The following is a 15,611-nucleotide window of genomic DNA, read 5'->3' as shown; positions in this document are numbered from 1 at the left end:
GGTCGGCCCTGTACATTGTCCCGAGCTTGTGCCGGCTAAGTCGGCCCGAGTGAGGCCATTGTCAATCCCCAGCTTTGGCACAAGCTTTTTTTGCAAGCTGGGCCTGACAACTTTAAGGCTGGAAGCAGACGTCGGCCCAGTGTTTCGCCAATATTGCTTTTACCGCTGGGAAGCAGCATTGTCATGCAAAATGTCTCACTGGGCCGTGATAGGGCCATATATGGGTCAGCGTTGGCCAGGTTGGCCAGAAAGGTTGGCCCTATATTGGTGGCCAATGGATGGCCAGTCTCAGGCCATTGTCAATCCCCAAGCTCGGCCCAAGCATGTTGTCTTAGCTTTGGCCAAGGTTTGCTTTGTTGGCCAACTCCTCTCAGCCGACCATGGGCCAAGCACGTTTTTTCCCTTGGGATGACACCGGCTAAAGCCATTTTGCCGGCGAGGGAGACGCCACAAGTTATCAGTTTGGGAAGTTCAGACTACCAAAGAAGATCCTTGGAATACGTCCCAAATTTCGTGCTTTTTGTGCAAGCATTCTCGAGCACACAGACAATACGTGTAGTCAGAGAAAAGTTGCTTTTGAGGCCGGGAACCACATTTTGTTGTCTCTTGTGCGATCCGCTCTACGCAGCACCGTGACGCTGTTCTGAACGGAGCAGAAGTCTGGAACGGTGCTATCGTCGAAAGGTGGAGCTGCCTGCGGCGGAAGGGGACCAGCAAAGTTGACTGTTTAAGTGTACCTCGTGATTCAATGTGCCCCCCTTCGCTCAATGTTGCCCCCCACACTTCGTATTCCATTCGAGGAGCGTCCAGATGACCTGAATGTATGGCAATACTGTGAGAGATCACCCTCCCTTACCCTTTAGAGCATTTCGAGCCCCTGCCCGCCGCTATGTCATATCACCTTGCAGCGTTGAGTCACCGGAGATTATTTCGCAGGCAGCATCCGGGCTACAGTGAGGAACCCAGTTTCGTCACTTCACCACTTCATGCTTCACACTGTTGAGTAGGTCAGAGAGTTCTAAGTAGAGGAACGGTGACCAAGGCGTTTTCTTTGTGTGTGTTTCATTTTTGCAGGAAATTCATCATTTCAGCGAGTTTCGAAAACGATGTTCCGATATATGCAAAGCCCCCAGGTTGTAGTGCCATCACAACTGGAGGAGGCGGAGCCGCAGAAGAGAGTGGTACGCCAGGCGAAAACGGCGTGACACGTAGCTCGACACCAGCTCCATGGATCGAAAAACTAGGGAATGTCGTCCGAAAGCCATGCTCTGATGCGACTGTTGCCATAGTAAATGGCGAAAGCTTAGTGAAATTAGTTGCTTGAAAATAGTGCACTTAATGTCGCAAAATTTGTAACTAAATCCAACAATTATCTCAAAAGCGGTGTCTAGTAATGTACCACATGTACCATGTTGTGTTTCTTGGCAAAGAATGCCTTGTGTTCCAGAGGTGCAGCGACCAGACGACAGCACCCCAAATCAATAAGAAAAAGACGACTCAAGAAAGCAAACGAGTTCGTGCAGAAGACGAGGCAACGAGACGAAGGTGGCGCAAATGCGTGGCGGAAGAGCGTGTAGAGGAGGTCGTGTTCCCCTACATGAGTCCTGACCGGCGGTGATGGAATGTCCCAGCGGGCAGATGGACGTGGCCTCACGCTAGGACGGTGCCGGTAGAACTGCTGTGCCAGTGCCGTAGCGCGTGGCAGCAGAGGCACGTCGTCATCGTCGGCACCGGGCCGCCACATCACTTACCCCCTTCAGACGCGGAGCGGTGCATGCGGTTGAGGTTCGCGTCGATACCACGAAGAGGAGAATGATGACGGCTCGTAGATGGTGGACGGCTGGCAATACGGCTTGTGCTTGTGACTGTTCATGCAGCAGCAGCGGGATGTCGGCAACAAGAGCGCTGCGATCCGGGCGGGTTCCAGTGATGGGATGTGAATGCCGATTGGTTGAGTGGATGGGTGCTTGAGTGGTTGCTGATTTGATGAGTGTCTGCTGAGTGCGTTGAGCCCTTGTTGAGTGCGCTGAAGTTCACCGGCAGTTGACACTTCCGTAAACGGCCGCGGGCGCTGGATGAAAATATCTGGCATGGGCAGGTTCATTTACACACTTCTGGGACAGACAGATGCGCAGACTTATAAACACATGTTCCATGTGCAGCCAAAGAGCTTCGGCTACTTTTCTTCCCTTAATACTTCACTGGGTTTGCACTGGGCCCTCAGAGGTGAGTCCCTCATCCTGATGGGAGGGCATTACGTTCTACGTGACCTTCCAACGCCACTCGCTCGAACGTCGTCCACTTGCGCGCTGCTGCTGATGGCCCAATAAGGCCGAAACTGCTGTTCAGTGTTGGTGTGCCGACGTTTGGGACTTATAAACGCATGTTCTACGTGCAGCCAAAGAGCTTCGGCTACTTTTCCTCCCTTAATACTTCACTGGCTTCGTAATGGACTTCCAGATGTAAGACTCTCACCCTGACGGGAGGGCATCACATTCTACGTGCCGACGCCACTCGCTCAAACGTCGCTTACTGCTGACGATGGCCCAATAAGGACGAAACAGCTGTCTAGTGCTGGTTTGGCAACGTTTGGGACTTCTAAACACATGTTCCACGTACAGCCATAGAGCTTCGACGACTTTTCTCCCCCAGCAGAATAATTGGTTTGTGCCGATGTACTGTGAGTGCGGAAATTATGAAGTTCAGAACTTGTGTCTGCGTTGCCCTGGGTGAGAAGTACACTGTGGCAACCAAGGGTCCACCATCTAATTGGACGCTGCAGATTTCACAGATGTCAGCATCAGAGATGTATAGATCAACTGGCATGGCTTTGACTCGATCCCGTAGGTGAAGGGCTACGCCGTTACTTCAGTTGTTGGCTTCACGCTGTGCGCAACGTGCGTACTCGAAACCCCTAATTGCGAGTGGCTGTTCCGGATGCATCTACGAGAAACAGAGTATGGACGCCAACCGGATGACATGATTGTGGTGTATGTAGGGCTGCACATGCACTGATCGATTTCGCATTAAGAGCGATAAGGGAGACCGAGTGGGGCTTCTCCAGCTGGCGGATACAGACCGAACTTGCGGTTTCCGAGCGGTATTTCTTCAACCGATGCAACTCGTCCGACAATGGTCGGTTTGCCGTACCGTGATGGAACATAAGGACATTATCGGAATTAGTCAAGTACAACCCCGAGATGTAAAAATAGTGAAAAGAGAGTAGTCGGGAAAAGCGAAAATACACAAAAGGAAAGGGGTTTGCAAAATTTATCGTAAAAATTAATTGTGATGAGGGCGAAGTTTACAGGTTACCACTAAAAAGTGGTAGCGTTTATATGGTACAGACAACCAGGTGTGTTAACACTAGGCTAAAAGAACACTAAAGAAAACAGTACGAAGAAACAGTAATAGTACAGGGTGACCGTGGTATGATGCCGGCCCCGGCCTACTATGGTTGTATCAGGGAGGAGAAGTAAGGAGACCGAACAGCGCCATCGCCGCGTTGCAAAAAAATCGTCCCTAATTCCACGAATCTTTTGTGGCCGCGCCGCGGCGCTCGCGTTCCGTGGGGTACTGGCACCGGGGAGTTAACATTGCTGTAATGCATTTTTTATTCGTGTAAGTGCGTACTGCGTGCGTACTAAAAATAGTTTAATGATGAATTGTGATATTCAATTGTCACCAAGAACTCAGTCCCCTTTTTGGTGTTTGTAGAGACGTTTTTCCAATTTAAACAAGACATTCATGCAGCGCTGCGCAACAGCGGTACGACGGTACCAGCCCTGATTGCTATCTCGTCGCATGCCGCGCGCCGTAGGTTCTCGTGAGGAAAAGCTCCGAAATAGAGGATTTATAGCTTGAAAGTGATTACTCACTCGCTAGCCTCGAATCACTGGAAAATGGCAGAAGTGAGCAGGATACCTGCGGAGTTTCACAGAGTCTTGTCCCTTTGTCGAGTTCCTGTTTTTCACTATGTACCAGATGGCCTGCACCCTTGCCGTTTTGCCAAGAGTCATCATGCCTATAATCAGCCAGTCGGCAGAAGATACGTTTTGTAGGCGATACTGCTACACAAATCATAAGACAGAGGTGAGTTATTATAACCCTTTGCACCTTTTCGTGTCACCTCAGCAGTAGGTGAGAAGTAGCTTTTATTGGGGTAAAACGGACATGAAAAGGATGTTTTTTTTGTGATCTACGTCTGCTCTACGTAGTCCTGTAACGCCACGGTAAGAACAATTACAGTTTGTTGTTAGAGAGAAAAGAAGCACGCACGTCAGGACAGACACGATTCAAAACACAGAATAGTTAATTTAAACCACAACTAAAACGTACTTTTCACGTAATTAAGTATGCTATGCACCAAAAGGTAAATAGGAACCATCATTCAGAGTTATCTACAACAATCAAAGTTAAACACTTGTAGGTCAACACAAATCATCATGAGCTCTACTACCATGAAATTTTTGCAATGGTTGATACTTAAAATATTAGAAGATAAAACAATTTGACACAATAAAAAATACGCACAGGAGCAGATATTTAGGGCACATGATGATTCATATAGGTCGTCGTTAAAACATATTTGCAGTGACCAGGAAGGCCAAGAATCCTGTATGGCATATGTAATCATAAGAACTAGAAAGTATAAAAGACTTAAGAAAGATGTAGGTCGCCATATAGGAAGACACAAGAGTAATTTGGAATAGAGTATCGCCCCTGGCGATGAAACTCCCCATTCATCATCTCGCAACAAATTTGTTGTTGTCGAGCAAAGATCTCACAAAAGTTTTGCTTGTTTCTTCAGCTGTTTTGTTTTTCCTTGACTTTTCACCATGGCGTTTGTTTTCCATTCTGCATGCAATGTGCATTCGCATAACAGTATAATGTATGATATGATACTTTGGGTTAAATCATGACTGTGTGCTCTGCAACCAACAGCTGGCACAGCAGCATTCTCGAACTCATCAACAATGGAGAACAGCCGATCTTCGTGGATTCTGCTGCTTAGACTGTTCATTATGATTTCTTCAACGCATGTCAACAGAGTCAACAGCTGATTTGAAGGGAAGGGAAGTCTCCCTCTGTTCTTCAGGGAAATCAGCCTGTACTTTTTGTTGAGCTGTTTACTTTCTTCAGCTATCAAGCCTGAACTACACTCACCGCAGCTGACCAGTGCAAGATTTTTTTTTTTTTTGACACAAACCCACCAACATAGGCTAGCACATCAGGCTTTGTGTCTGCCACGTTGTAGCTGTGCTCCTGCCGTTCCAGCAGTGTGCCAGGGCTTGGCTGTTCGCTTTCAGGGGCGTGGTAGGTGATTTTATCTAGTCGTTCCTCAAAGCCTGTTGGGACGTCCTGATTTGTGCAGTTAAAGTCAACCAGTGCTCCTAAGATTTCTGCACCTGTAATGTTGCTCCCCCTTGGCATCACAGAACAATAGATGTCATGTACCTCTAATGCATCCTGGTTCAGTCGCGCAGTCATGAGGTACTTCAGTCCACATTCTGACGTAAGCTACTGTGCGATTTGTAGTGTTGCTTTGATTGTCGCCTTCGACCCGTTGGATGTTTGTGTTGTCATATAGTTATCTGCAGCTTCTCCCCACGGCTGGTTATTTGATACTTCTTCCCATTCGTAGATGAAGCTTAGAAAATTCTCAAGTACCTATTCGAAAGATAAAGTGACTTGTTTGTAAGGTTTGTAAAGTGACAGTGTTTTCAGCTGTCTTTGCACGCTTAACTTCACCTGGTCTGTTCTTCCCCTTCATATCAAGCAATGTGACCAAGTGGCCATGATGTGGCCTACTACTGACTGCACTAGATTTGACGAATTCTGTCGAGTGGAATGTTAGGCACAAAATAAAAGATAACTATATTGTGCACGTTGTGTAAAACTTGTTGCCCCTCATTTCATTGCACTCTGCTGAAATACAGGGTTAATGATGTGGCCTAGCCACTGCTCCCAGCTGATAATAAATGAGAGTTCAACCTTGTGTATGACCACACACACAAAAAAATCCCGAACACTTTATGCACCGAGCAACTGGACATCTTTCTTTTCACCTGGTGGTGCTGTGGGTTGTTACTCAGTGCCTCCCCTGGTGTCCTTGAATTCATGACATCTACCAGTGCATTGATGTGCTTTATGAATGCAATGGAAGGCTGGCAGTCCACTAGATCTGGGTGCTCTGGCATGAAGAGTTCCATGGCCTTTGCAACAGTATCACCAAAGAACTGGGAGCAAAAGTTAGCCCGGTTAATGTTCCACGAGAAAGAAGAAAGAAATAGAAGTCATGCAAGCCCAAGAAACCAATGAGGTGTTCTACTCTTTGGCAATCTCTGATTTGTTCTTTTGCTCAACTCGCTGCAGTATATGTGCCTGGTAAGCACCCTCACTCAATAACGCTAAATAAGCAATGTATCAATTTACCCTAGTGAATTGATCTATTAACATACAAAATTAACATTATCAAAGAAACACTCACTTGAAATGCCATGGCCACATTCGTTTTCTGAAATGGGCGTGGATTTACATGATCTTGTGTCAATTTAAGACAAGCCTTTACAGTGAGGGCCTTATGTTTGCACCACATCCATTTGCACCACAGCTTCCCAGTGTTTCATGCTGACAATGCCACATGGTGTCTGGAATTTTAGGAGAAGTGGTTCATTACCCAGCCCTTGAGAATGATGTAGATCAGACATACAAGCAACTCTATTTTTTTTTTTCAGCATGCTGTTCCTGAGACATTTTATCAGGTGGGGGAAGTCAGAGGTGAACCACAGTCTTCTATGAAAGTCACTTGGGTGGATGCAGCTGGCCTCTTCTGTTGTAATCCCGAAGTGAGTCCACATGTTTCTATTCCATGACACACCGTCTGCTGTTACCGCATCCACCCGAAGGACATTCCTCTCCAACAGCAAGATGCACACAAGGATCAGTTTGTGCAGTACATCTCCTGGAGCACTGCCTTTGCTCAGGAAGCATGCTAGAGCCTGTACCCACTTTCCCTTAAAAGGCTGAAACATGAAGACGAGAGCATGGTTTCCCTTCTGGGCTTTCTGCCTTTCTGGGGTGTACTTCCCAAGGTTTGTGAACCCGTAGACCTTGAGCGTTGCCTTGTCAAGGGAAATAGCTTCTGTAAGTTTCATTTCGTCCACAAGCAGTACTCCTGGAATTTTTTAACAGTATTAGCCATTGGATCATTTTCTTCTGCCAGCAAAGAAGTAGCCTTAGTACAAGGCCATGTAAGATAAGCTAGAAATAACACTATGCAAATAAGTGCAAAACATGTGAACAAAAACATGTTCAAGCCTGTGTTGTTGCGAGGGCTCTCATGTGCCTTGCTGCCCATGTTTTGCTGTGTCTCAGTCTCTACCCCCTCGACCACAGCTCAGCCAATCATGGTTGAGTGAATCGTGGTTGAGAAGGCATGCATAATGGGCTTTCGGCAATATGCTACAGTTCTATTTTAGGTGCCTTCTTGCATACCATTGTCTCTTTAGGACTTGTGCAATGCTGTACACTGTAATAAGTGTAATATTTATACAGGTAATTGTGAAGAAATGGAGGAATTAGTTTACTAAAATGGGTATACTTTTTTTTGTAGTTAACACTACCTTCTGTGGGCATTGATCTTTCAAATTAGTAATAAGCACACCCCTAAGCTCGTACAGCATTCTAAATATGTATAGTCCACATATGAAACTACAGTTGGTTAGAGTAAGAAATGTACCATGTTTCTCCTCAGGGGCCATGTTCTCTGTCTTGGTTCTAATGCATTGAAAAACACTGTCTTGAAATCCATAGACTCCTTTCAGTTTGCTTATGTAGGCATTAATAGTGTCTATGGAACGTAGAGGAAGAAGGTCACGAGCCCTCATGTGCTTGTAGGCTTCGGGCTTTTTATTCTCATCAGGAGACACTCATATATCCATTCCATTGTGTATCGACGTCCTTTAGGGCCCTTTTTCCTTGCTGCGTCAAAGCATTGCTGTACGGCTAGTCGTTGGAGGTCAGGCAGGCCATGTACAGCCTCAGGCCTGTTCTTTCACTATGGCACACCGCCCTTTTATCTTGTTGACCTCTTGCTTCAGTTTTAGTGTCTAGAAAGGCCAATTTTTTGCCAACCTTAGAGTAAAATTTGTAAGTGAAAAGAATTACATACCATATTCTTCAGGCAACGCCTACTCCGAAGCAGATTTGCCTTAGTGTGCTTTGCAGGTCTTCCTCTGCCAATGTTCCTTGCACGCTTCTGTTGGTGTGTTTTGTCAGATAGTTTCTTGCCCTCTTGACGGCAGGACATGCACCTTTGTATTTTTTTGGCCTGGGCCGTTACTGCCTTTGACCACTATGAAGCCAAGACATTGCTCTGAATGTCTGAGAGTGAGAAACCCTTGTGAGGCTAATTTTCTAAAGCAGTATGAGAATGCAGTACCTATCGCTGTGGCGTATCCCAGGGCAGGGAACAAGTTCATCGATTAGCTGTAGTGCAAGTGTGATGTCTGAGATGGTTCGTGGTGTTTCAAATGTGTGTTTCAAAGTGACAATAGTTGTATCATTTTCTGTTTCACAAATATTTTCACTTCAGGCTGTTCTTTAGAAGCATTCTGTTCACATAGACAAATGCCACAAAGTGCTTTTGTTCATCAATGCTGATACTGCGTGTTAGGCTTTTGTACGTCCTGAGAGTCTCGTATCAGTACATCGATCAGAGTGTCTTCTGCAACAGTAGCCTGTTGGACAGTTTCCTCAACTTCTGCGCCAGGGAAGCCACTGTCATGATGGGAACAGCTAGAAGTTGCTCTTGATGTTGCTATGTGCGTTGTCGTTTCTCTGGTGACCCTCTTCTAGCAGGTGGTTTCCTCTTCTTTTTGGAGCTGCTCAAATATGAAGGGAGTCCAGGAAAGAGGCATGGGACTGCTGCTTCTGTTAGCACAGGTCGCGTGCGTTGCATCTTGTGCATCAGTTCCATCTTTCAGGACTGTAGTGTAGCAGTGTTGAATGTCATCTTTTGAAAGTGAAGCTCACAAACTTGGTCCTTTTCTGTAAACTGCTTGTCAAGCCTCGGAATGTTTCTCTGCCATATGTTAAGGATCTCTGGGTTCTGCATGGTGAACACTGAAGCTGTGACATTTTTACCTAGCATGGCCAACATTTGTAGCATGGAAACTCGTTACTTCAGACTGGAAATAGCACCAACCAAGGTCTATCAAAAAGGGTCCCTAAGTTTCGAAGCCCATTCGGCTTCTACTTCGGGGATAACTAAAATGGTAGTGGGAAACGTCTCTTATACTAGCAGACTGTCGTTTACAGGTCAGGTGACGCAGGCCGTGGACGTATGCACTGGGCGGCGGCCCGACAGACCAGTTGGCATTTCCTGAGATTGATTGAATGTGAGAAAACACGACGGCAACTTCATTTTCACCGTATACAGGAAACAGACCCACACTGGATAGTATCTCAACTCTCACAAGGCGCCTGTAGCGTCGTCTCTTCTGTGAAGAGGAAATAAAAAAAATCCGAGCAGAGTTGAAGAAGAAATGCTACACACGCCCGGGTCACAGCCCTGTATCCTCAGTCCACCCTTGGACGACCAGCCTCCACATCAAGATAAGCGTGCCCCCTTCCCATATGTAAGACACATCGGAGAAACCCTTTGTCGAATTTTGGGAAAAGGACTCAATGTTTCCCACAAGCCTGTGCCACAATCAGTCACTGTATTTCTCAGCCACCCAAGGAGAGAGCACAAGGTGTCGTGTACAAGATCTGTGACCCGTCATATGTGGGGGAAACAAAGAACTTGCCAAAAAGATTAACAATGAAAAAATGGCTAGGAAGCAAGCGAGCTGGTGAAGATGATGCATAATGTAAAAAACCCCGAGACTAGGGAACACGAAGGGACAGACACAAACACGAAGTCTCAAACACAGCTGAAAATTTTACTTCACAAAACAGAAATATATACAAACAGAAGGGAAAGGAACACCAGTTGAGAACAAAATAGAAGGTCATTTCGGGGGAACGAGCAGTCTGTTCAAGGCCGGACCGAGGATTACGGAAGGTTTGCTGACACAGTTCCCACAAGAAGTTATGAAAAGTGTCTTTCTCAACAGTCTTCTGTGTGGATCCACTTCGGATGCCTTTACAATTGTTTCATCCCATAGAGGGAAGCAATCTGAGCATTCTTCCAAATGTTTTGCAATTTCAGAGTTTGAGGCTTTATTTTTTACTTTTAAAGAATGCTCTCTCAAACGATCATTTAAGCAACGTTTTGTCTGGCCAATATAACAGAAACCACAAGCTAAGGGGCAAGATTAAGGCAAGATTAAGGCAACACAAAAACGATGTCCAAAAAGCAGACTTGGAAGGAAGTGCGCTGGCGGAACATTGTCAATGCTTGACCACGTCATCGACTTCGGGAACACAGAAATCCTGGAATGTGAATCCACCCCACATTCAATCGACCGCAGGAAACATCAACCGGTTCGTCGGGCCGCTGCCCAGCGCATACGTCCACAGCCGCCATCAACTGACCTCAAAACGACCGCTTGCTTGTATAAAAGCTGTCTCCCATGACCATTTTAATCGCCCTTATGAAGAAGCCTAACGGGCTTTGAAACATCGGGACCCTCCTTTTGGTGTACCTTGGTGGGTGCTATTTCCAGTCTGGATTACTATGTCCTAGCCAGACACATTGGTGTAAAACGTTTTCACGTTGATATCAGTTACTGCTTTCCTTTTGGTGATATTTGCCTGATACATAGTTATGTAACATGTGTTGCAATGCCACATCACATAATTCCTGCAGCAAATTCTGGTCACGGCTACATGATTATTTCCTTTTCTGTCATTTTATTCAGGTCCAGGTCCAAAGAGACATCTTTTGTTTGTTATGGCATCCAGCAAAAGCAAGCCACATGTGTTCAAATGGAGAAGGGACCCGGCGCAGGCTACCTGCTGTCTAGCTTTGTGTCTCAGGGTTCCCACAGTATGCATGAAATATTTTGAGCCTGTAACCGTTGTTGAGATGTGCAATGCAACAAATATTTGTTTGTTTCACACAGCCGTAGGAAATAAACCATAGTTAAAAGTGGTTTACTTTGTGTTACTATCTGTTACTGTGTGTACATATTTTCCAGCTTACGTCGCTCATTAAAGTTACCTATATTACAATTATGAGATAAAAATGCACTAGCAGCAACACTGAGCAGGCACTGCAGGGTATTTTAAACTGGAATTTGCTAATCCATGGTTGCAATATCAGTATACTGACACATCTTGTGTAATGCCTAGCAACACAGTTTCACTTCAACAGGCGCTTACTTTTGGAGCGCCAAATAGATGGGGATTTTTTACCCTTTTTTCCTCGTTCTCTTTTTTTTAAACTGGGGTATCCAGTCCTGCAGCCTGGTATGAAACAAGTCTTGCTCATACCTCAAAGAGCTCAAAAAGAGCCTGATCTATCCGCGTAATATGCACAACCAGGAAGCCGCAATAAGTAATGTGAAAGTGAATTCCTAACGGTCCACACGGGCGTTTAAAGTGGAACTTTGAAAACAAGTTACTGGTCCAGCAACAAAGTCAAAATTCAAAAGAAACTAGGGTAGGTAGACGGCATAGAAAACAAAAAAAAAAAATATCTCCTCCCCCCTGCAGAGAAAATTAGTTATTCAAAACTCATTTGCCTCATATAATAACCATGACAACCGTTTCGTAAACTGGACAGCAAAATTTATTTTCCATATGCTTTACACACTCGCCGATTTCTGCACCGCCGAAAAACTATACGCAGCAAAATGCAGCGTGCAACATCCTTCTCGTGTCTTGAAAAACTCAGCCACAACATAATTCTGACAGTGTGAGCAAGTTCCAGAACGTCGAATAAATCTTATGTTTTGCAAGACGATTTCTTTCTTTCTTCCCGCTACAGCCACTATAGCCCACATATCGTGCGCGCAGGTGGTTTCCCGCCGTATCTCTCAAGTTGGCCTTGATGAAAAAAGATAGCCAAATGCTGAATAAATGGCACATTTCTTAATGCCTCAGGTCCCTGTTTCTTTTTCAAACTTCCCTTCGAAGTGCTTCATAACGAAGTATTCAAGCGCGAAACATAGCATTGCGTCAACGGGAAATCCAGAGAAGTAGTCTCCGACGGAACGCGAGCGCAGTGGCGCGGCCAGAAAAGATACGTGGAATTGCGGACGTCGTTTCCGAGCTGAATTTGGTCTCCTTACTTCTTCTCCCTGGGTCGTATACTCAGGGTGGCCCTGGTACAGTTGTCCAGCGGTTCAGAGCACGGAAACGGATTAAGAAATGGGAAGAGAAGGTTGAAGTGATCTGGATGCAGGAGCAATACCCGAGCCATGAGTTAAGCCTTACTGAGTTCCACAACAAAATTCAACAATTTTGGAGACCGCCTTGACCCGGTTTTATGTTTACCATTGTATAATACAAGATAAAAAGTGTCCCCCAGTGATAGCCCATCCTTTTATATTCCTTATGGGTCACCCTACCCTTGGGGGGGGGGGGGGGAGGAGCGATGAATGGATCGGGATCGGGGGAAATAAGCCCGTTCGTGCTACCGGAATCGTGCTACCGCCATGGTTCATTCGCGAGCATAGAAAATATTGTGATGGATATGAGCCACTACTTAAAAATAACAGTCTGTCTTAAAAATAACAGTTCTGTTTAAAAGTAGAAAACAAGGAGTAATGTTGTTCTTGAGCCTTGTTGTTCACGGAAGCCTGTGGAAACACTAACACGAGAACACTAGGAGAATAGCGTATAAAAGGTTTTGCTTCTGATGGAATAAACCTTTGGTTGGCAGTTCAGTGCAGTCGTTGTTTCTCGGTACTTGTCCATACTTGTACCGTCCTTTGTCCCTTTTTTGCCCAGCACTGTGGTTTTCCCGATTTTAAAATGAATAACGAACCAGCACAGATTTTAACATTCTTCGACATCTCTTGTGTTCCGCTCCCCGTGTCTCTTCTGTCTCTCACAAAATTGCTTGTTCCCTGGCCACATCCAGCCCACCAACGCTCTGCCCTCAAAGCCCACCTCGCCTTTCTGAATACCATAGGATTTCAAACCTTATTGTGAAGGGGCTCATTACTTCAGTCCCCACATCACCACACGCAATGGGGTAGAATATGGCATCTGGCGACGAAACTGCCCACTCATCATCTCAAAATAAAGTTGTTTCTTGTTGTGTCCGAGTCATTCTTGTTTGGCATTAAGCAACGGTGCTATTTACTAAATCTCCCGCATTTGGCCTCCATCGTCGTAGCTGTTCTTTTGTTTAATATTCAGGGATGATTCCAAGCGCGTTTGTTTTTCTGCGGACCCTGACAGGACTTTTGCAGTTGGCGGGTGTTATTCATTTCTGAAACGGCATTTACACGGTCCTCAGGTTCCCGTGACGAAATAGCGAGGGACGATATTGGGAAGCGCGATGTCAAGGGAGAACAAAGCGGGAACAGCGCCACTGCCATCCTAGCGCGGGAACGCTTGAGAATGCGCATACTCGTCCTCCTCAGTCGATGGCGGCCGATACGGCTAACGTCTTCCTTGTAGCCGCGTGACGCAACAGACGAATGTGGTGCAAACCATTGCAAGGCGTCTTTGTTGGCACACTTTGCATATTGCAACTGAGCAAGGGATGCACACACGTAGTGCTGCGTGGGAGAGTATGCATGCCTGTTGACTTTGCGCATGGGCTGGTGGCGCCATCTATTGCTTGCTTAAAGAAACCGTTTCTTTGTAAAATCCTCCCTTGTGAGGGTCGTTTCACACGATGCATCTTTTGTTGCACGAAACTTGGTTTCACGAAACAGATGCTCCGTGTGGAATACTCAGTTGCGCATCTTCGTTTGGGAATCGCTTCTCGTGCAATTCACCGGCACCTCCGACGAGCATCCTGTCAACCATCTGCACACGTCAGCGAAATTTGTCCAATGACTGTACACGTCGAAACCCCGTGACATTGAGGCGAAGAGACAATTCGGTCAAGAAAAAGAAAATGGCGGAAGAAGTGGCCGGCGAAGAAAACGCGGTGTCAACACAGGTAAGCGCTTGCTCGATTACTCGTTGCAAGGCTGTCCTCATAACTTTATTAGTACTGTACATCCTATAACGCGTTTGTATTTGGAAAGCAGGACCTGCTACAGATAATACCTACAAATAAAATCCTGCATTGTTGACGCTAATTTAATTGCTTTCTGTTTCGCTGGAGAACTGACGACTAGCGAATAATGTTGGAGCTCTACAAACAGCATCAGTTCCTATTCCAGTCGAAACATCCTGACTACTTGAAGAAGAGCCTGCACAGCGACACATTGGCTGTATTGAGCGAGACGCTTGGATGTCCGGGTGAGTTTGGTGCGTAGCTGAGGCCCGTGTGTTATTTAAGCCGTATTTTTTTACGCCGTACCAGAAACAAAGTCGAAATTCCACGTGCTACGAACGTATTTCAACAAAGAGTATACAAAAGTGAAATCGTCGAAACGGTCAGGAGCATCTACCGACAACGTACACACAACCTACCTCCCAAATGGCAGCTGTATGAATATATGCTCGACTGCACTGCACCCGTGGTAGGCCCGGTGTTAGAAAATACAGGGTCGTATATATAATTGAAATAGGTAGGGAATGAACAACTAAAATTGTATTAGTGCCCTTTTTGAATGCTCCAGACTATTATATGCTTATGTCAGACATTATCATCAATTTTTGCATTTACAGGATTTCTATTCACAGTAGGAGGCAGAGGGCGAAAGCTCGCAACAGAGAGACTGTGCAAGTGACAGTGATGTTCTGCAGGGTAGCGCACCACCACAACCGCCACGACGTAAAAAAAAAAAGAAGGCTGGATCACAACGAATTAGAGTGCAAGTATTCCTGAGAGCCTTGCAGATTCTGAAGGATGGTGACGGCGTGACTTCCGAAAGTGCATTTGGTGTTGCCGTAGTGGATGCCATGCAAGGCAACGACGAGGTCAGAAGGGACCAGCTAAAGTTGAAAATAATGGAACTGCTCTTCCAGTTTAAGTATAAAGCACAAGTCATACACAGCACTGACACCATGTAACCTTTTTCTGTGGTTTCAATTATAATAATACACATGTAGAAAAATGGTAAATAAACTAATCTTGAAAAAAGCAATTGTCAGACTTCCTTATTGCGTACAGTCAGCATGTACTTAGGCGGTCGTCCTGCCATGTGTGAAAGGCAAGGCTATCGCAAGAAAGGCGTAGTCGCGATGGAGCTGAATGATCATGCTTGTGACTGGCAGCCTTCTTATAAGTCCCATGGACAGTGAAAGAATACTAGCATGGGCTCCCGGGTGTCCTTCCATCGGGCAACTGCCGAAGCACGCCAGAAAAGGTCACTGAACGCGGACTTTTTATCGGCACTATGCCATGTCATGAAATTGATTGAAGTCCACTGGCACTTCTTGGTTTCGATGCAATGCTAAAATTGTCATCTCTGTGCTTCCATTTCTTTGCTGTTCGTGATGCTTCTGTCTCGAAAGAAATTTAAAATACAAGATTCTAGCACAGACGGACACACGAAAGGGAGCCCCCACCTAAGTTTGCTATAAACGAA

The 15,611-nt window shown here is 45.8% G+C and overlaps 1 long non-coding RNA gene across 1 annotated transcript; it reads left to right on the top strand.

The window, feature by feature from the left end:
• The first annotated feature begins 14,579 nt into the window (after window positions 1-14,579).
• Window positions 14,580-14,870, top strand: LOC135367352 (uncharacterized). Its single transcript, XR_010414435.1, has 2 exons — window positions 14,580-14,648; window positions 14,749-14,870. It is a non-coding gene; the product is annotated as an uncharacterized LOC135367352 (long non-coding RNA).
• Window positions 14,871-15,611: the final 741 nt, after the last annotated feature.

This window comes from Ornithodoros turicata, chromosome 1 (genome assembly GCF_037126465.1).
Source record: "Ornithodoros turicata isolate Travis chromosome 1, ASM3712646v1, whole genome shotgun sequence".
In the NCBI taxonomy this organism is placed as follows: domain Eukaryota; kingdom Metazoa; phylum Arthropoda; class Arachnida; order Ixodida; family Argasidae; genus Ornithodoros; species Ornithodoros turicata.
This window is presented reverse-complemented; position numbering and strand designations above follow the sequence as displayed.